This window comes from Rhododendron vialii, chromosome 7a (genome assembly GCF_030253575.1).
Source record: "Rhododendron vialii isolate Sample 1 chromosome 7a, ASM3025357v1".
In the NCBI taxonomy this organism is placed as follows: domain Eukaryota; kingdom Viridiplantae; phylum Streptophyta; class Magnoliopsida; order Ericales; family Ericaceae; genus Rhododendron; species Rhododendron vialii.
The window spans coordinates 20,744,572-20,766,152 of NC_080563.1; the positions used below are offsets into that span (position 1 = coordinate 20,744,572).

At 38.4% G+C, this 21,581-nt stretch overlaps 1 long non-coding RNA gene across 1 annotated transcript; it reads right to left on the reverse strand.

The window, feature by feature from the left end:
- Positions 1-799: 799 nt before the first annotated feature.
- On the reverse strand, positions 800-14,594 carry LOC131332427 (uncharacterized). The gene is made up of 12 exons (XR_009201663.1): positions 13,875-14,594; positions 11,107-13,783; positions 10,881-10,951; positions 10,656-10,743; positions 10,240-10,310; positions 9,755-9,867; positions 4,837-4,880; positions 3,513-3,584; positions 1,464-1,551; positions 1,274-1,358; positions 1,035-1,180; positions 800-875 (listed from the first exon to the last, which is right to left on the reverse strand). It is a non-coding gene; the product is annotated as an uncharacterized LOC131332427 (long non-coding RNA).
- Between the last annotated feature and the right edge of the window lie 6,987 nt (positions 14,595-21,581).

The following is a 21,581-nucleotide window of genomic DNA, read 5'->3' on the forward strand; positions in this document are numbered from 1 at the left end:
TTCCAGTCAATTAAAAGGCCCCTAAAAGCCTTCATCTAAGTTATAGAATCATAACCAAGTGACTTTGAACAGCCGAAACCCACCACAACGCCAATTAGGCAATTAGGTATCTCAAGTCACATTCCTTAAAGTTGTTGGCATCAATCAATTTTCCCTTTAACTTACTCCATATAGCACATGTATAAATAGATTCCTACTTGGATTACCTACATAAAACTTTTAGCCCACCTAGCTCCATCAAGTTGGCATTTACAAACAAAACATTTTAACATTCCAAAAGGTCCAAGAAACTTACAAGGTCTGTTTCAATAAGGTTGTCACTTGTTAGACTCCTCATATTCTGCCATGTCTGACATGTTTTCTTCCTCCTTAACCCCAAAGTGTGAACCAATAGACTAGAAACTATTTTTCTGGCTGATCTCCAACATTTTCATTGGAGGAAAGTTTTGTTAGTCTTCGTATTTGTTAATTTGTTATCTAAGCAGTATAAAGTATAATGTCACAATGAGTAAAAATTATTTTCAGATAAAAACAAGCTGCAACATAACATACTTTTTGGATTCCCATGAGTTGCCATCCAACCATCATTGTCGCCATTATCGATAAGAACTTCACCTCCAGCAGCTTCATAGTCTTCTTATACTGATGGAGCTCTAGGTAGACAAGGAACTGTGTAAAGGATTTGCAGTTGCCACAGTTAATTGAAAAAGTGCAGAGAATTCATCAATTGCTGGAAAGGATAGATGCATATTAAGGGAACACATTGCTACCGGAGTGAGGCAGCAGTCATTCAAAATCTATGAATGGATTTCCCTCCCCCATCCAGATTCCTTCAAGATTTCTAAAATAGCTTCCATCATAGACCCAACATTTAACTCCAAAAAAAAAAACCTAATAAAAGTAGATAATATGTGAGAATATTTAGACTTCTCCTTGTGTCAGCCCCTTCCAAGAACAATCATTGTTTATAACATGCGTGTGGGTACGGAAACAAAGAAGTATTGCTCAATATGGACACAGAAGATTAGACAAACCAAATCAACAAGTGCAGCCGCCTTCTTATAAGGTGATCTTCGAAGGAAGTACGTCGACTCATCTCTCCACCCGTTACTACTTCTACAGCCGCCACCTCTGCCGCTGCTTTCTCCACCGAGCAGAGCTTTCTCCATCTTTTCTAAGACTGCACGTAAGTGAGAATAGGGCATGATTCTTCTATGAACAGGGAAGAAAGGAGTTAAGGCACAAGATCATATATGTGATTGAACCAATAAACCTTGTTACGCCTTGTGATTGTTCACAGATGACTGATCCGAACCCAGGATTAGTGCTCTAGTCACTACCAACAGAAGTCGTAGACCCTAGCCAATACACACGAAACCTGATTTTTTCAACTTGCGCATGTAGAAAGCAGGGAAATATCACTAAGGTGTTCACAGCTGTGGATGAAAGCAAATCAACTTTACGTTCTTTTTTTGTGAACAACAAGTTCGTCCAATGAACAGGGCTTCTGTTAATCCACCCATAAGTCCTTCCCATTGCTCCTTCTAGAACCTGATTGACATTCTAACATCACCTCAGAAGTAGAGTAGTCAACATAAAAAAATATATATGATAGCCGAAGGAAGCTTAATCATAATCAAAACAAAGGTTCAGAGAGTGTCAATTTTGTTAAGCCATATCACAAGCATGACAACCAAAAAGTTTCTAGAAAATGCAACGTCTATTAAAAGCAAACCCAATAATGACCTCATACCATTAGACATCCACAAACAACTAAAGCCTTCATCGAATTCCTCCAAAAAAAAATAGCAACATAAAGGAGGAAGACCAATTCTAGTTCATTCTACAATGGCATAGTCATTTTCCTTCGGCAAAAGTACCCGGGTAACACTTAAGTACCTGAGCTATAACTTGACATCTACAATCAGAATTCATTCCTTGATGGCTTTGTAAATGTAGTTGCCACATGGTTCAAGGGTTATATCACTAAAGTTCAGGCATTAGATATGCCATCAATCTTAAAAATACTTTGCCCTTGGAAATTTTCCCAAGCAAAAAATACCATGTATTCCTAGAGCTTTCCTTCTACATTTGACAATGTCTCTCTATATATCCTCTTCACCATAAATAGACATTAACTTGTTTCATACTAACAATTAATCCATGTCGAGGAAAAGGGACAACTATGAGGCGAGAGTGGAAGCCTAAGGCCCTAAGCTATGGAGGGTAAAGTGAAAGTGAGAGGGGGTGCTGCGAATAAACTACGTCGGAAATTTGGCATTCGAAAAAATGAAAAAATAACCACACTACAATGACTCTAAGGAAACAGATAGCAAATGAGGAAGAAACAAAGACACCTTGTGTATAAATAAACTAAGCAATAGAGGACGAAGCCAGGTAGCAAAATCTTGCTTCTCATGCCACCATAATTTATTGGAAAGGCTGTTTTTGAACAAAAGCTGATGACAAAATGGCTTTACGTGGGAAGAACATGATGCATACTTTTGAACACCAAGAAAACCAAAAACACAGGAATCAAATTACTTATCTATTGAATGAAGACAATACTCAATACCCACTTGATACCATCATCAAGCGCAAGGTGCCACAAACCATCCAATCAAGGGAAATAAGTTATTGACAGCATCGGAAAGAGCTTAATATACACACCAAAAAAATATAAAGGTGCCACGAACCATTCAATTATGGGAAATAAATTATGGTCAGCAAAAGCTTAATAGACTCACCGAAAAAACATGTCTTAACGAAGAATTTACCAAAAAGTATTTTTTAGAAATCAGTTTCATGCTATGAAAACACTTGATTAATGCATATTGACTGGACAATGCAATAAAGAGGGTAGAATTTAAGTCACATAAATAAAATATGAAAATGCTCTAAGTTCCTTTCATGAGTTCGGTCAAGTAATTGTTATTTATACTCCAGTGAGCTCCTTCCATGCAACAGCCAATCAGTTCAACAAGGTTTGGATGTAAGATGGTTGAAATCATATTAACGTCTGCCAAAAATTTAGAGGTCCCTTGCTTTGATTCATCAGAAAGACACTTGAGGGCTACATGAGTACCATGACACATACAAATCAGTACCCAAAAGCAAAGATCAGTGTTAAAACCTTAGCAAAGATCACTGCTAAAATGTCTAAGTAGAGTACATGTCCAATCTAATAGATCCTTCGAAAGACATCTAGACGCTTTCAATTGCCAAGTTCCTAACACAGTTGTTTGAGCCTAAAGCCAATAACTTAGAACAAAGTGTTAAAACAAAACCAAAGCCCCAATATTCCTACACCACCAAAATAGAAGCACCGAAAAAATAAATCCAAACCCCCTACAAAAGAAATCTGCATGAACCCCTAAAGTATTACCTTTCACAAGGTTGGGGCGAACTCATCTCGGGTCAAATTCGCAACAGATACAGCTATCAATGAATACAGTACATTAAAACCGTAGTATTGGATTTGGGCAAAAACTAAAAGAAAAATCAACTCAAACCTGGTGAACCCTTCTTCAAACACTAATCTTTGCTTCAACGGGAGCAATAAGTGAGAATAGGGCACGATTCTTCTGCGAACAGGGAAGGAATTAGCAGAATACAGTGAAGGCGATTCCATATACAACTAATACAAGCAAATACAAATCTATGATTAAAAAAGAAAAAAGAAAGAAACTTGGGTGGAAGACACAAGGCCACATCTGTGATTGAAACCAATAAATCTTCTTGTGCCTCGTGATTTTCACAGATGACTGATCGGAACCCAGAATTAGTGTTGTTGGTTTGCTCTAGTCACTACCAACAAAGATTGTAGAGTTTAATACACTTGAAACCTTACCACTATTTTATCTGCTGTATAGTTTAATGTGGGCAAAATCTGCACACACACACACACACACCAAAAAAAAAAGCATCAACACAACTTATCACAGGAATACTGACCTAGCTAGGCATCCTAGTAGAAATCTACAGTTCAATATTTTGATCTCTAGGTCTACCAAAACAAATAAACTATAAAATCCAAGAGATGGGAGAGAGAGACAAAAGTAGATCTCGTATAAATCACTAGGTGCCTACATGCTACGCACGAAGAACATGCTCGTTGGTTTGGAACCACGAGTACTACACCCGTTGGTTGTGAATCACGAGTACTACGCCTGTTGGTTGTCAATGGGAGAGAAGCACTTATAGGAAGGTAGTGAGTGCCTACACTGAATAAAATCTAAACTAATAAACAATCTTTCTCTCAAAATATGACTCCTTCCAAATATGACTCCCTTTCATACTTATCAATTACAATATGACTCCTTCCACCACGACTATTTCGCCAAGCCATTTCTTGGCAAATTGCATTAAACTATGAATAGGTTAGAGTGTTTCAAGAGTCAAGATCAACCACACAATCACTCAAAAACAGAAAAATAAAAGAGTCAACACTAACCACGATTCAATGAAAAGATTGAAACAAAATCCAGACAGACCTAAATCAGAATTCATATTCTGATAGTAACTGTTCACTCTTGTTCATACCAGACTCAATCCCATACGGTTTGGCTAGCACGTAACAAAAGAAATTCGTAGTCCTTGTGGATGGGCTCTCGCCTTGGTTGGACCGCCAAAGCTATCAACACATTGCTTGCTCGCTACATTTAAGCTCTTTCTCAGGAAATCTACCATTTATCGCATTGACAGTTAAGGTCATTTGTTGTACCTTACAAAAGCACACCAGAATAAAGGATTTTGATTTTGGGCATACAATACATCTGAAAAGCACACATAAAGATGTATCCAGATTCATTGAGTTGCATAAATAAGTAAAGATACCTTGCCTTATTTATCTTAGAGAAGTTTGGGTGTCCACCTTGGCCCTACAATAAACAGATATTGCATTACAAATCACTCCTGTAGCTCTAGTCAAGCTTTTGTTCATTCACAAGCAAAACCAAACTACCCCTTAGCTGTTTCAGAAACGTGAAAAAGGGCATGAATCCAAACTACCAAAATAGACAATACCCACCAAACCCAGTGGCAAAAAAAAAAAATGCAATAATCTCTATTTTCTCAAATGTTTGCAATCATTATTTTCTCCAACATGATGCAAGATAATGTGAATCCATCCATTTTAGGAATACAATCAGAAACTACAGAAATAGACAACATAAAGATGTATCCAGAATCATAGAGTTCATCAATCCAACCTAAGAAACAATACCATTACAGTATTACAAAATATATTATGAGTTACAATGGCCATACCTTTTCAGCACAAATGAAACGTTAATACGACATGATCAAATAATAATTTAGAAGGTTGTTCCCTCCTTGATTTACAGAGAATAGGGTTTAGAATTTTTTGGAGTACAACTCTATAGAGTAGGCCAGGGAAAAAATTCCTTTTTTGAAATTGATGTGCAATAACGTCAACCAAACGCACCAAGAAAAATCATACTTCAACCACTCCATTCGTTTTAGTTCATTATTTCAAAACGTGCATTCGTTCGAACAAAAGATGTATAATTTTGTGGATAACCTTATATTTTCTTTTGCACATGTAATGCCCCGAATTTTTTGGGAACGTTAAATAGACATTTTCATTGAAAAACTAAATAGAGTCTGGCTCATTATTACATCACGACCTCCATAAGAGTACTTTCATTACAAAAGGAAGGGAAACTAGGGTTCCTAACTACATCTCCGCCTGCTCCTCCATCCTAGCCAACTCTTCAGCTCCAAAGGCCTCCAAGGTGTACAGCTCACCTTGATCATCTACAAAGTCTGACACATTATACCAGCGTCGCCACCAGTATAATATGTCAGCGTCACCAAGGTAACACCATGAGCCACGAGAGCTCAATAGAATAATCCATACCCACTAACCCTTTAACTTACACACATTAGATCATAATATTAACGATTCCACAAAGTACATGCATATCTAACAAAGACAGTTAATAATAACACATCCACATTCGCTAATCAACTATCGTTGGTGTCCATGATTTCTGAGTTTCTCCTATGCAACATTTCATAGACCGTGTCACTGGTTTCACCTTTCATTTACCAAATCAATACTTCCTAAATCGTTTTAACACACCCAACCTCGGTTCCACCGTTCCGGTCTCCCGAGTATCCTCACAATGGTTCCGCCACACCGGGTTCCCATTGGCACACAAAACTTTGCATTGGCTCCTCTCCGCGGATAACCAAGCCATATTACCAATGAGGCTACCACGTCCGGCTCCATTGGCAATCTTCACAATGGGCTACCAAGTCCGGCCACATTATGGTTTTCACAATCCACGCAATGGGCTACCAAGTCCGGCCACATTGAGAGTTTTCATTCACACAATGGGCTACCAAGTCCGGCCACGTTGCGGTTTTCACAAATCCACACAATGGCTACCAAGTCCGGCCACATTGCGGGTTTTCTTACACACAATGGGCTACCACGTCTGGCCACATTGCGATTTCAAAACATACCTTGCCATTAACACACCCTAGGTGCCATGTTTCTACTTTCTTGATTTCTGTGTCTCGTTTTCATGCAACGACTCTGCGGTAGGACTTTTCACATACAAAATCATAAATCATTCATTGTAATCTTGAAACTAAACTAGCAAGATCATCCAACTCTATACTAATCATCATGCTCAAACCACAACTTAAAAGCATAACGCCACATGTACGGACGCCTTTGGAGTGAAAATCACTTATGCTTTACAACAAGACAAGTAATGCAAGCAATTCATGTATACGTGCTCATAACCATCCTAAAGATCAAAATACGAATACTTCTCTCAAACGACAAAGTTTTATCTTTCAAAAATCGTTCTTTCTTCCTTGGTAGGAAGTTCAAAACAACATATGTTTATTAGAGTAAAAGTCGATTATTCCAACATGCTCATACTTCCATTAGCGAAAACAAGTTTGTTAATTATCATGCATTCCAAACCTTATAGGTGAAAGATAACCTTATATACTTAAAGAAAACGGTTAGGGACATTCTACGTATACTTAGAGATAGGGGATAAGGATAATCTACAGTTCTTCTTGGCGGTAGGGCGGCTACGGAAAGGTAAGTCGGTGGTCGAACGGAGTAACTTCCTACGGTAAGCTTCCGGTAGCTTCGAAAGAGAAAGGTTTCTCTCGAAACTTGTTCTTGACTTAAACTACTAAACTTTTTGGATCGAAAGGGTGGTCGAGTGGTGATTTAGTGACGGCCTAGGATGAGTTTCTTGAAGAACTTAGGAAGAACTCAAGAACAAGAAGAACAAAGCAAGAACAAAGTAAGAACACAAGATTTCTAGAGAGAGAAGTTGAAGGATGAAGGTGTGGGTTGAAATGGCAAGTGAGGGGTCCTATTTATAGCAAAATTCTTGGCTCTCTCACCCTCTCCTTGGCCGGCCATATCTCTCTCTCTCTCTCTCTCTCTCTCTCTCTCTCTCTCTCTCTCCCATGGATTTGCTCCATTGTATGGTCAAATCAAGCATTTCAAGCTCACCTTGACTAGTCAAATCCAATCCTTAGGCATAAGGCTATAAAATCAAGTAGGATTTAGGCTTCTAGGTAAATCTAGGTGATCATAGTCTAGGTTGGCAAGTCTTATAAGTCTAGGGTAGGTTTTGATTTGGCTAAAGAGTAGCCTTCCATGTTTAGTCTTTCCTAGGTCTAGGTTGTAGTCAAATACTAGGGTAATTAAGGCTAGGTTCTAGGATGATTAAAGGCTACTTTGGAATCAAATCTAGGATGATTAGGGCTAGGATTCTATGTTAGAAATTGACTAGAATGAGTTGTCTAGTCAATTGGACTTAAGGCTAAAATAGGGCTAAAGAGGTAGCTTGTGCAAGTGTACAAACCTCAAAGCATACACATGCACCTTTCTCTCTCTCTCCTCTCTCTCTCGGCCACTCTCTCCTCTCTCTCTCGGCCACTCTCTCCTCCCTCTCTCTCGGCCTCTCTCTCCTCTCTCTTCTCTCGGCCTCTCTCTCTTCTTTCTCCCATGTGCCTAATATATACATATATATATATATATATATATATATATGTACGGGACGGTTCAAGGAACACCCAAAAAAAAACCTAAAAAAACACCCCAAATCTCAATCTCATAGTTATCGATCAAATTTTTATGATCCAAACCGTTCAATGTGTGCAGAATGTGATTTTAAGGGTGCCCGCGAGAAATTAGCAAAAAAGATGACACGGAAAGGCTTGATTTGAGCAGTTTTTATTTAAACCGTTCAATAAAAAATTGTTCGAAACTGTTTGGATCAAGCCCTTCCCGGTCATTTTACGGGTACCCTTAAAATCACGTTCTGATCACATTGAGTGACTCGGATCATCAAAATTTGATCGGGAGCTATGGGGTGTTTTTTTGGGTGTCCCCGGAACTGCCCCGATATATGTATATGTAAGACTATGGAGGTTTAGGTCTAAGGTAGGTCATGATTAAGGGTTAAGCTTCCAAAGGTAATCCTATGGGCCAAGGTTAGTAGATTCCTAGAAAGTAAGTCTATGGTCAAGTAGTCATGACTAAAGTAGGTTATGAGTGCTACTTTTGGTAATATCATAATTACTATCTTTGTCCAATGGTTCTTAAATGCTAGGGAAAGGTAACTAAGTCAATTGGTACTTAGGTTGGCCTAACTAATGGTTGGAAACAAAACCTTTTACCCAAAGGATAAGAATTACCCTAACAACTATCGTTCAATGGGTAAAGATATAAAGAGATAGGTATGGGCTTGAATGACTAGTCATGGGGTATAATGATTACCTCTAATGGCCTAATGGTTCAATTAGCATTAGGAGGGGTTCACAAGGCTCAAAGACGGTCAAAAAGGTTCATCTACGGTTAGGAGATTGTAACTAGGTGAATTGGTAGTTTGGTTTCTCCAACTAATCGGTTAAAAACTAATTCTACTTGCCATGTAAGATTTCTAGCGAAGAAATATAATTTAAAGATTTTATTTAACTCGTTAGGAAGATATACCATTGCTTTTGTAAGCATACTTGTCTTTAGAAAATGACTAAATTGTTCGGTGCGAAAAGATAAAATTTTATAAGTCTCAAATCTAATTATGACGGAAAATTTTAAAAGCAAAAATTCAAGTAATTAAAACAAAATTCAAATATTTAACGAAATTTTTATTTACCAAAAATTAGGATCGTTCCAGCACAGATTTTAAAAAATCTAATTGAGTGCTTCTGATTGATGCAAAAAAAAAAAACTTAAAAAAATTAGTTACGAAAGTAAACCCTTTTTGTCTAAAACAATGTATTTTTTTCAAAAAAGGAAGTAACAACAAATGGAGCACATATTACTTAGAATGTCTCGAAAAAAGAGTAACTAAACTCATTTTTGTGATGAAAGACAGCTCATAACAGACTTTTTGGTCGAATTTTTTTTATGCCAATAACAGACTTTGACCTACTGAAAAGAGTAGCACCAAATACCAAAAACCAACAAATTAATGGTACTTCTTGCAAATAAAATACGAAGATGATAACATATACAAACTGAAGAAAATACACATGATTTGTTGATAAGCCACTACTATAAGATGACTATTTGTTTCATACATTTGTAACCGGTTTTTGTGCCTTTGTAATTAATCAATCAATAGTAGAGAAAGTTTTGAATAATTACCTCAATATACCTACAGAAGCTTAAAAGACACCAGCAAAAAAGGTTGGAAAAAAAGGCCAATTGAAGAAACAACAGGGGGCCATTTGAAGGTGACACCTCTTGTTTAAGCATTGATCCGATTATAAGAAAAGCTATTGAAACAGCTTCTACTGCAAGGTCCCTCGAGCTCCCAAGGACAGCATATCCAAGAGGAGGAACAAAGCTTCAATCTGGAAAGAGATTACACCAAAAAAAGTTAATTACTTTAAACAACCGACAGTCTTTTTTTTAATCAGCAAAGAACCAAATTTATTGATAGAAAGAAGAGAACACAAGGAAAAGGAAAGCCGAAGTTGGCAAGGGGATCCACCAAGTGAAATACAAAGAAACAAAAAACATATAGAAAGGTGCCCAAAAAAGCATGTAGCAGGGTCAAGAAAAAAGTTAAAACTAAGATAACTAAGAACAAGAACTACAACAAAATAGTTACCGCAGAGAACATCCAAAAACAGAATAAGCGACACAATGCCAAAGCCACTGTCTCCAAGTAGTTGAGAGGACCAGAAATATCATAGATCATAACCAAAAGGGAATGCACCAACATTGCAGGCCTGCTTCAGCAACCAGATATTCCTGCTGCACTCCATTGCCCTCTTCCTTGAAGAGACCACATCTTCAGAGATTTCAAAAAAACAATAGTTATACTTTTGTAGCATGCATAAACCAAAGCAATATAATGAAGCATTCGAGCTTGGATTGAAAACTTAAGAACGTTCAATAGGAGGTTCAAAAATACGTTCAAGCTAGACTTGTCTATCAGGCGAGTGGATCTCAGATGAGATTTCATCGAGTTGATCACAAGTCAATCTCAAAATAGCTTGAATTTTTAGTCATGATAAACTTAAAGAGCCAAGAAGTAGCTTATTCAAGCTTGATTCGGAAGCCTAATGAGCGTTGAGAAATATAATGAGACATCACAAAATAGACAAAGCAAGAATGCAAAAGTATAAGGATTCACCATAAGCAATAAATGACTAATTCTATTGACTACACATTTGAATTCGTGATCCAAAGTTCATCGCACGCCGCCTTTACACAATCGGAAGCTAGAATAAGAAAGAGAAAATGGAAAACCCAACATAACATCAAAAGCAAAAGCAAAACAAAACACAAATTGGAATCATGATCATATGACCTATGTAAAAAAAAAAACACAATAGCCAAAGAAATAAAGAAAACTTACCTTTTCAAGGGTCGGGAGGATTTTGAACTTTTTGTCGACAGAGCTTTGGAGATAGGCTGATATGGGCAAACCTAAAACAAGCATAAAATAAATAGTGGAAAGCACTAATAAGACAAACAAAAATAACTGAAATATAACTCTCAGTAAATTTAAACAAATGAAAAGAAACAAAACACGGCTAAATCAAAAGAAAGATTACAACTGTTATTGGCAGTGGGTTTCTTACCTTTGGTGAGATGGTTTGGTGAATCTGAGAGAGTTCCTATGGAAACGTATGTCAGACATTTCCTACAAATGAATACCATGTCAGTCATCTACAACCAAAGGGCATGGTACTCAAAGTAAATGAACTATATTTTCCATTCTTCCTAAAAAAATTAAAAATCAATAAATATTGCAGCATATCACAAATTAATCCTACCATAAAGAAATCATCCACAAAAATAAGATGGGGAAACTTTTCTTTTTGATAAGTGAGAGATAATATAATTAAGGCATTAAGGGAATGCCGCCCGTATACAAAAAAAAGGCCTCAGGACAAAAAAGCCCTACACATTCAACAGTAATAGGATTTTTTATTATAATTATTATGCCACAAATTATGATGGGAAAACACTCAACTGCACACCAAAAATATTGAAATGTCTAAGATACACAAAATCCTACAAGGTTTCATAATCAAGGAGTTATGTCCTTTTTGGGTGGAAGTTGAGGATTAGTGAATTGCTCGGTCAGTAGATACTAGAAGTTCCTCCTTCGAGGAAGTAAGTAATGTTAGGATCGGCCTCTCTTAGGTGGTCAACGTCCGAAAGGTATGAATTAGTAGTAGATGGGCCCCTTCCGTCTTTGAAACTGCCAGCATTCGCAATCCAGATTCAAGTCTGACAAGGCTGTAGAGGAAGCTCCAGCATCGAGAAATGGGTCAAATCGTCGAAGAGGTAGCCATGGTTGAGCTGTCAGAGGGCGGGCAATCGAATTCTCATTGTAAATGCTATCTATGTGTGGATCTCGGGGGTTGCCTTTTATCTGGAAGTCGAATGGAGGTTTGTGGGGCTTGCCCCTCCATCAGTTGATAAATAGAGTTCCGTCCGGGTTGGGTAAATTGTGAGTTAAAGTAAAGATCATGCAAGAACACATATATCCAAATCCATGTAACAAGGATATCCATCAATTGTAAACTAGCTCACCTATTTACATAAAAACACAAACAAATGGCACACACGAAACATTTATTCGGGAAAAAGCCTAAATGTGAATGAATATATACCACTATCTGACCTGGCATAATTCTATCCCTAACAAACCATCTAAAGTTGTGACTATGAAACGCAAGAACTAAAAATCATGGGACCAGTAAGATCAAAATTGAAGGTATGACTAAAACAAAACTAAAAAGATCATCGAATCATTTATGTTAAACAATAAACACAACTACGCTAAAAATCTACAACAAACAGCTACTAGAAGAGTGAGATTAAACTCCTTTGTGTCAACAATAATATCATCTATACTAAGGATCAACACGATCTAACACGCGAACACAATAATTTCCAATCGTTTGCCTTGTAAGAAAACCTAAAACTGTAGAAAAACTCAATTAAAAACACCAACTGATGGAGAAACGCAAGCACGATCGCGGTTGCGGCTGGATCTTTGCTCACACCACTGAAATCATATTTTCAGTATTCTTCCTCCTCTTGTCTCTTCCCCCTCCCCAATCCAGTATCACAAACCATGACCCATCTTTCATCTTCAAAACACATCAACCGATGCAGACTGATATTCCGCATGAGGAGGGCAAAAATGTCATTTTTTGGATAAAAAGTGGTTATTTGTCAAATACTTGGGTAAAGTTAAAAAAAAAAATTTACTTTTCCAATTATTCTTGTCGAGACGAATCAATAACCCGCAAAAAGTTGGCACAAAACTAAAAAATGCGAAAAAAATTTAAATAAGGACAAAAATCCCAGATTTAAGTTAAGTTTAAGTTAAGTTCAAGAGGACGGAGCCTAAGTAATTCAAGAAAGGCTTACGCTTTTCACTTGTTATAGCTCATAATTCCAGGCCTCGCAAAAACGTGGACTCCAAGCTATGGAGAAAAATCAAGTCAAGTTTGAATTCTAAAAACGAAAAGAAAAGACAATACACATAATCACCCTAAGCATGGTTTCTTTCATGATAAGTCAATTGCTGCCCAAATTATTCAATCATAATCATCCTAAATTATTCACTCACCTTTCAAGTATTTCCAACAGCCTAACATAATGAATGTAGTTCGTAGAGAATATTTAGAAACATCAAAAACCAGTGAAGGAAACCTGTGAAGAAAAATCGAGAAATATATTGACACTAACAGATTAATCAACACAAAATTCAAGAAGCACACAGGCAAAATAATCAAATAACACTCATACCAGAGTGAGGGAACAGCTACTCAAAATCTATAAATAGGTTTTCCTCCCCCAACCAGATTCCTTCAAGGTTTCTTAACTTCCATCGTAGACCGAATGTTTAACTCAAAAAAAAAAAAAAAAAAACCTAATAGAAGTGGATAAATGGTGATAATATGTAAGAATATTTAGACTTGTGCATGGCAGCGGGCACCCGGGTCCCCTTGTGTCAGCCCCTACCAAGAACAATCATAGTTTATAACATGTGTGTGGGTACGGAAACGAAGAAGTATTGCTCAATATTGACAAAGAAGATTAGACAAACCAAATCAACAAGTGCAGCTGCCTTCTGATCCGGTGATCTTTGGAGGAAGTGCGCCGACTCATCTCTCCACCCGTGCTTCTATGGCCGCCGCCTCTGCCTCTGCTTTCTCCATCTTTTTTTCACAGAGACAGAACTTAAGACAAAAACGAAATCGTACAATCACATGTGGGTGGATGAATTCATTGCGCCTATGGCAAGAAGTTGAATCAATGGATCAGAGAGAGAGAGAGAGAGAGTAGTTGTGAGTTGTACGTTTAAGTCAAAAATAAATAAACAAACCTAGTAGATAAACGTGAAGATTGTGGTGTGTGGTCGATGGAAGTTTGGAGTGGTGGTCTAGGGTTACAATCCACAATTCCCAATTAGACCCCATTCTCCACCTCTTGCTCCATCGCCCTGATGGGCAGTGCATCAAGGTTCACAATGCTCCTCACCACTCCCTCCCCATTACCCTTCCCTCCTCTGCGCCGCCGCCTCCCGTCCTCACCCTCTCTCTCTCTCTCTCTCCCTCTCTCTCTCTCTCTCTCTCTCTCTCTCTCTCTCTCTCTCTCTCCACGCCCTCAACTACGCTTAATCCGCCCCATACAACCCAAAGCCAGCATTCACACCCAAACTAACACCAACAATCAAGACAACAACAACAACAGGTACTCCCTCGGCTTTTCCCCCACCTCTCCTCCGCCCCTCGCCGCCCACCCGTGGCCCATGTGGGCTGCACTCGTTGATGCTCTCTCCTCCGGCGGGAATTTCGATCCTCCGACACGAGAGATTCTCGCTGACGACAAATTCGTGGCGTAGAGGAATAGTCCGACGATTTCGTCCGTGCAAACTTCCATGGGAGATGGGGAGGGAGAGGGAGAGAGGAGGGGTTTACGTGTGTGGGTGTGGCCGTTGGGGTGTGCGGGTGTGGCCGTTGGGGTGTGCGGGTGCGGCCGTGTGAGAGAGAGAGAGAGAGAGAGAGGCAAGGGATCATTATAATTATTACGAGTAATAATTACTGATGAAGAATGCTTGGTTGGTGTGTTTTTGCAATGAGGACAGGGTTAGGGTTTTGACGCGCGAATCTCACCCGTCAAAATGTTGGGTTTATCTATTAGATATTTTAACACAAAATAGTTAGTTTTTGGGATATATTTGACATTTTAACACAAAAAAATAAACTACCAAAAACAGTTACCACCCCTTTTCCCATTAACTGCTCCATTGTAATTTGCGACACAGAAATTTCAGCAGAAAATGACCCGGATTCTCACACCATTGTAATATGCGACAGAGAGAAATTTCTTGCTCCATTTGAAGTGGGTTTTTGTGCTATACACAAAAACTTTCAGCAGTTTCCATTCATTCCAGCACTCTTTCGGCTGTTCCAATTTTAAGGTACTTTCTCTCTCCCTCTCAAAAGTAGTACGGTTCTGCATCACTGTTTTTGTTTTTCTTTTCCCCACCTCTTCTGTTCTTCAATACAAAATAGCAGCAAAAAATCAGAGGAAACTTTTCCTTCATCAGCATGAGAAACTTCCGTCCCAATTTTATAGCAAACTGGTGATATTTTGTAGCAAACTGTTTTGTATTAAAATAGAGGAATTTAAGGAAGAAACAGAAAATGGGGAAGATTAGTCGGAAAAAATAAGTGATTTCAGTTTTTAACCTCTTCCAAGTTTCATTCAATTTTGTTGGACAAATGCAACAATCGGCGTCAATGGTGATGGTGCTCGGCAGCGTCGACGGTGGGAGGTGATAATGGGATCAATGATGGGAGTAAAAGTGAGTCAACTTGAGAGGGTGTTTGGTTTGAAACTGAGTTACTGAAGTTTGGTATGAAGTGTTGGGCAAAATGGTGAAATTTTGAATTGAAAAATATAAGAGATGGGGCCCATTATTGCATCATGTCAGTTGCCACATAGGTGGTATACATATGGTGATGATTTTAGAATTTTGCCCGAGAGTGCATCGTTTATGGTGCTTTATGGGCATTTGAATGCATAAAAAAGTTAGAGCCAGTTTATAGCTTCGTGCTTATTAGAATAGATTGTTGTTGTAACACTTTCAATGCTTAAAAGGGACACCACTATGGAGGATAGATTAGAGCAAATATCTACGGAATGGCTACAACGTGTAAGAGAACAAAATCGTGACAGCCAACGACGCCGTCAACGTCTCAATCCTCAACAAGCTGCGCAAGAAAGACAGACGACGTTAGCAAAACAGTGGTGATTAGCATGGTAATTTATAGATATGCATATACATATTAATTTTCACTATAGTATATGATCGATTTTTCGAGAATTTAATTGTTGTTTACAATCACAATAGGTTAATACTAGAGGCTGGAGCACACACGATGCGTGTGGAAGTCGGATTTTCACAATATTTATGAAAAATTGATCAAACAATAATTGAGAAGTATATTTTTATAAAAACGTTGTGAAAATCCGACTTGCATACGCATCGCGTGTGCCCCAGCCTCTATTTCTTTCTATGGGAAGGAGCTAATAAAGGGTTAGGATTTGTAGAAGGCCAATTGGCCAATAAGTTTTTTTCATGTTAAATGGTCAAAATTAGGGAAGTTTTAGTATCTCATTTATGAATAAGCTTATGTGCACAATTAAAATGTCCAACCACCATTTTTTTTTTGTTAAATGCCATCAGCTTTTTTTTATGTTCCCAACAACTTTTTTTTAGGGTTCCCGTTTATGTTTGTCATTCAAATTAAATCTATATTTGTGTCAAATGCAACCATTATTCATTACCCAGCTTTTGATGCACCTTTCATATTAAACAATTTTCTTGGTTATTTTTGTATTGAACTTAAGCTTATCTACTTAATTGGTCCCTACAAAATAGTCCCCATTTCATTTCCGTCCATACAATTTTTTTGGTTTCAATTTCACCCTTATAATTTATACTAACAAAATTCAACGTTACTCTCTCCGTCAAAAAATGGACAAAAATAGACTATGTGGATAACAGGAGGCTAATGTGGAACATATTTTGTACATGGTGGACAGTGGCCCCCCAACCCTTTTACTTCTCCAAGATTGTTCCACCTAGAATCCCCTCACGTACTTGGCGAAATCATCCATGGAACGGAACTCACCACCCATCTGGCCCCAACCCACCACTGCCTTCCTCCGCCTGCCACCATTTTTCGACCCAGTCATTTCATTCCCCAACCCTATTACCTCTCTCTCTCTCTCTCTCTCTCTCTCTCTCTCTCTCTCTCCCCCCCCCGCCAAACGTGATTTCTACCCACCAAACAATTTACGTTGTACATAAAATAAGATATGATTCTATGATTTGTGAAGAAATTGCTTTAAATGTGCCTCTATTTCTTTCGTGACTTCTACGATTCGAATTTTTAAAGAACCCAGAACCCTCTCTGTTTCTTGATTTTGTGTGATTTCTGGTGTTAGTGGATGATTTGATGGCCACATGGAAGGGAGAAGAATCAATATACTTTCTAAGTGTGGATAATTGATTTACCATATGCCGATTGGAAATAAACGACGACGAATCAACCACTTCCATTGTCGACGAAAACGACACGGGCCATATGGCTTTGAGTTCTATGGTTGGATCTCAGCCTTTTGGTTTTCCAATGATTTCAAAGTGAACATGTACCGATCACCATCAACGTGAATGGAAAAGCGAGGTGAAGAGGGATGGTTTTGGAATTAAGGTTATTCTAGTGGTTACATTTGTGGTTCGTCCATAGTCACCCCATAAGTGAAGGGGGTGGGGAGCCACTCACTCTCCACCGTGTGCAAATATGTACCACATTAGCCTCCCGTTATCAACATAGTCTATTTTTGTCCATTTCTTGTCGGAAAGGGTAACATTGAATTTCGTTATAAACCATAAGGGTAAAATTGAAACCAAAAAATTTGTAAGAACGAAAATAAAACAGGGACTCTTTTATAGGGACCAAATAAGTAGATAAGCCTTGAACTTATTTCTTTGGATGGTCCAAGAGTACAAAATAGAATTGCTTGTGAAACTTTTATTTGAAAAAAAAAATTTCCAACTAAAACGTTGATGATTTATCAAGAAGATATATCTAAAAATATTGATACAAACAAAAGATGGCCTACTCTTAGATGGCTAACCTTTTATCATTAATTTAACTTACATATTAACCTATACAATGCGTGCTAAAAATGCCTCAAATATTAGTTGGAAACTTAACATGTTCCACTTACACCTAACTTATTGTATAACATATGTATGGAGGATGCTTTATGAGACTGGCACACACTAGGGTTGCACAAACATCGGGGAGGGCAAAACAATTTTTGGACTGTTAAGAACAATGCTCTTTTTAGTTTTTAAAAACCCAAATAAAACTTTTTTGAAAATTGGAGACAAGCGCTCATAACCCTGATCCAAACGCTCATGTCCAAGATGAACCAGAGTGCTCAGGAGTGTCAAACCTGAGCGCTCAGGTCCTTTGCGAGTGCCTACAAAATCAAAGTATCTGTCAGCCCACTTTATGCGGAACTTTTCTACCAATTTTAGTTGGGCAGGCACGACTCTCCCTCTCTCAAGCAACTATGATGGGATTCTCTTTGAATACAATGATAATTTTCACTATCCTTTGATTTCAAATTTCTCTATAAATACATACAAGGTATTTGAGAGAAGAGGGCTAATTTTTTGGCAAGAGAAAAGAAAACCCAAGGTCTTAAACACTCAAACATATCCAGAAAACCTTTTTTCACTTCAAAAACCAGCTTTCTAGTCAAGAAAGAAGCATTGTTCAAGCTTAACAAAATTTGAATGCCACCTTTGGCTACTGTTTTCTCACCCTAAGGAAAGTCATTGGGCTCAAGTCAATTCCTTGTACTGACCTTGGGCTCAGTTGGCTTTTATTGTAAACAAAAAAGAAGTTCAAAATTTCTGAGCTCAAAAGGACTTGAGCGCTCAAGACCTCAAGTCCTTTGCAGGGCACCCAGGTCTGTTCCCCTAAAGTCTTCTGGTCATCAATATCAGTTTCATTTAGGGGTGGTTCAGTTCATTATCTGTATCTTCATATCATGTTCAGTTTTAGAAATAGTTACATCTTACTCTTAAGCTTTGAAACTTTGCTTACTTAGTTCAAATGCTACTCCTAGTTATATTAAAACTTAGTTTCTGTTCATTTCAGTACTGTTGTGAGCCTCACACCTGAGCACTCAAGACCAGTTCTTGAGCGCTTAGGAGTGTAGTCAAGCACTTAAGAGTAGCTTTCATACCAGCTTCTGTCAATCTCACTGTAAATATTTATTTCAAGTTGACAGTAGTTTCTGGGTGTGCACTGGTCCCTCTAGAGCCCAGATTAGTTACTTCAGAGCTTGCAAGAAAGAAGGACCTGAGGGTTCAGGACCAGTTCTTGAGCTCTCAGGTCCATACCTGAGCGTTCAACAGTCTTAGCAGTAGCATTATTATGTTTTGTTGTATATTCTGTCATCTCATACTTATTACCATAATTATACATTGCTCACAGGCATACACTCACATACAAATGTGTTTACTATTTTTAATCCCTTTTATTGTTCCCCCTCCTTACTTGTTTTAAAAGTTAAAAGACAAAATGATTTTGAAATCCCATGCTAAGTAGAGACCGACCCTCATGTTGGGCGAAGGGAGTGCCTTAAAACCCTTTCTCTCTCGTAACCTGGCTCCCGAACATACATTATCTCTGGTTATGATGGACCAGTAAAAGAAATAAAGCCTTTTCTGAAATAAAAGTGACAGATGTCAGTCAAGTTTGGTTCCTCGGGTGGCAAACCATTAAAACCTGTGTGGCGACTCCACATTGAACGCGCCATTTGCCAAATTTTTGAAGAAAAAGAAAATGAGACAGCGCTCACCGCGGGGCTACACAACTCTTTTGATAGAGTTATAGCTCAAATTAACTCTCATTTTTGGATTAAAATAACTCAAAATAATAATACAAGTCACTGACAACGACATACAAGTCCCTATGGGTTCAACTTCGCTCTTACATAATTATACTCGGTATGATTTTTGCACTTGCGAGCATATTAAATTTCACCACAACTGTCTGAAATCTAGTAGGCCGAGGAAGTAACGCCCTGATTTTTCAAATAAATTTCGGAGGCAATAAATAATAAAATTTTATTGAAATAACTCCAGAACGACTCTAGTCTTGATTCAAATCCCAAGCATACTCGATCTCTGCCTGGTATTCCTCTTGTGTCCAACTGCTCCTTTATTGAATCCTGCACCCTCTGGTAAATTGATCGCCGAAGCAACCGATTTACCAAGATACAGATGTATCCATGAGTGATAAATCACCCAGTAAAATAATCCAACTCAACTGCCCCTCTTACTTTACAGCTAGCAAGTAAACAATATACAAATAATCAAAACGATAATTGAAACAATTAACAGGCGAGGAAATCACGTAACTTTTTATGAATGGGCCGTTGCCCTTAGTTTTGTATGGTCAATAAGTCAAATTTGATACAAAAAATTTTATCTATAAAAATTTTATTAAAAAAAATAAGTCTAGGCTTGTATTATTAGTTCATTTTATGAAAATAGATTAACATATAAGTGATAATATAATAATGGGGTCAAAACTGTACACATAAGTAACTTAAGGGCCTAATCGTTTTAAGTCAATAACTCATTTGGGCCAAATTTCTATACTAAACAACCTCAGGGGTGTAACTGCAATAAGATAACCACCATATTTAATTATCTGGGTTGAAACATTACATTCAAAATGAGCATGGGGATAAATGTAATTGTTGTGCTATTTTTTTTAACTTCCAGTGGTTATGAACAGTTCAAAAAACGTGAATAGTGTTCATGCCTATGAACAGTGAACTGTGAATTTTTTGGGAAAACTGGGTTTCATTCGTTCGACTCCAATTTCGATTCTAATCATAAAAACTAGTAACAACTTAGTACATTAATATACTTAGGGAGAGGTAGGGAAGCGATTAATTTACCTCGGGTCCGATTGAAAAAAAAATTGGTGAACAGTTCGTTGGGTTTTCGGCTATCGGAGAGAACGACGGGAACGGGGGACATCGGGCTGATCTTGAACTATTAGGAAATAATCGTGAGATGCTGGAGGACGCAGTGTAGGATGTGTGAGCCAAATTTAGGACGACACAGAGTGTAAGCATGAAACCCACTTCTTTCTCCCTCTAACTTCCATGGGAATTTCGAACATTTTCTCTCTTGTTTTTCTTTACTGATTTTCAGGGGTGGGTGGGTGTGTTTTTGTGTTGTGAATTTTGGAGAGGGAAAGAGGTATTTATAGACATGGAGTGGAGTGGAGTGGAGTGGGGTGCAAGGAATGAGAGAGGATAGGGTGGCAATAAAATGGTTGGAGATTCATGAACGTTAATTGAATGAAACCTACCAAATCATTGACCATAGTGTGTGGTCTCCCCTCTCTCTAGAAATAGCGACAGCAGACCTAGGGTTTTTTCCTGGGAGGTGGGGGCTGCCCCATCTCCTCCTCCACCTCTTTCCCCCCCTTCTTCTCCTCCTCCCCTCCACCCTCCATATCTGACTTTCGTCGTTCTTCCTCCGTTTCTCTCCCCCTATTCATCCCTCGCTTCCTCTCTTTGGATTCGGTGGTTTGACCCATGTGACGGGTCTCCCGTCCTTGGTGTTTGGCGATGGGTTTTGATTGGAACAAGTGGTGAGTGGTGGTTTTGGCAAATGGCGGTCGATGGCGTGGTTTTAGTTCCAGCGTGCAGCGGCGACGGAGTGGTTAATAACTGAGGTAGGTGGGTAGAATAGTTTTTTCTTTCTCTTTTTTCTGATTTTTTCCCGATTTATCCGAGTCTCCCGGCTTGTCCGGTTGTGTTATCGATTTGGGTTTCCCCCAGATTCGGCAAGTTTCAGGTCTGGGTCTCCCCCATATCCAGTGGGTAGTGGGCGAATAATCCGGAGCCTATTGAGGAATGGTCCATTGATGGTAGTTTGTTAGTGTTTGTTTGGGGTTGATGGTAGTTCGGTGGT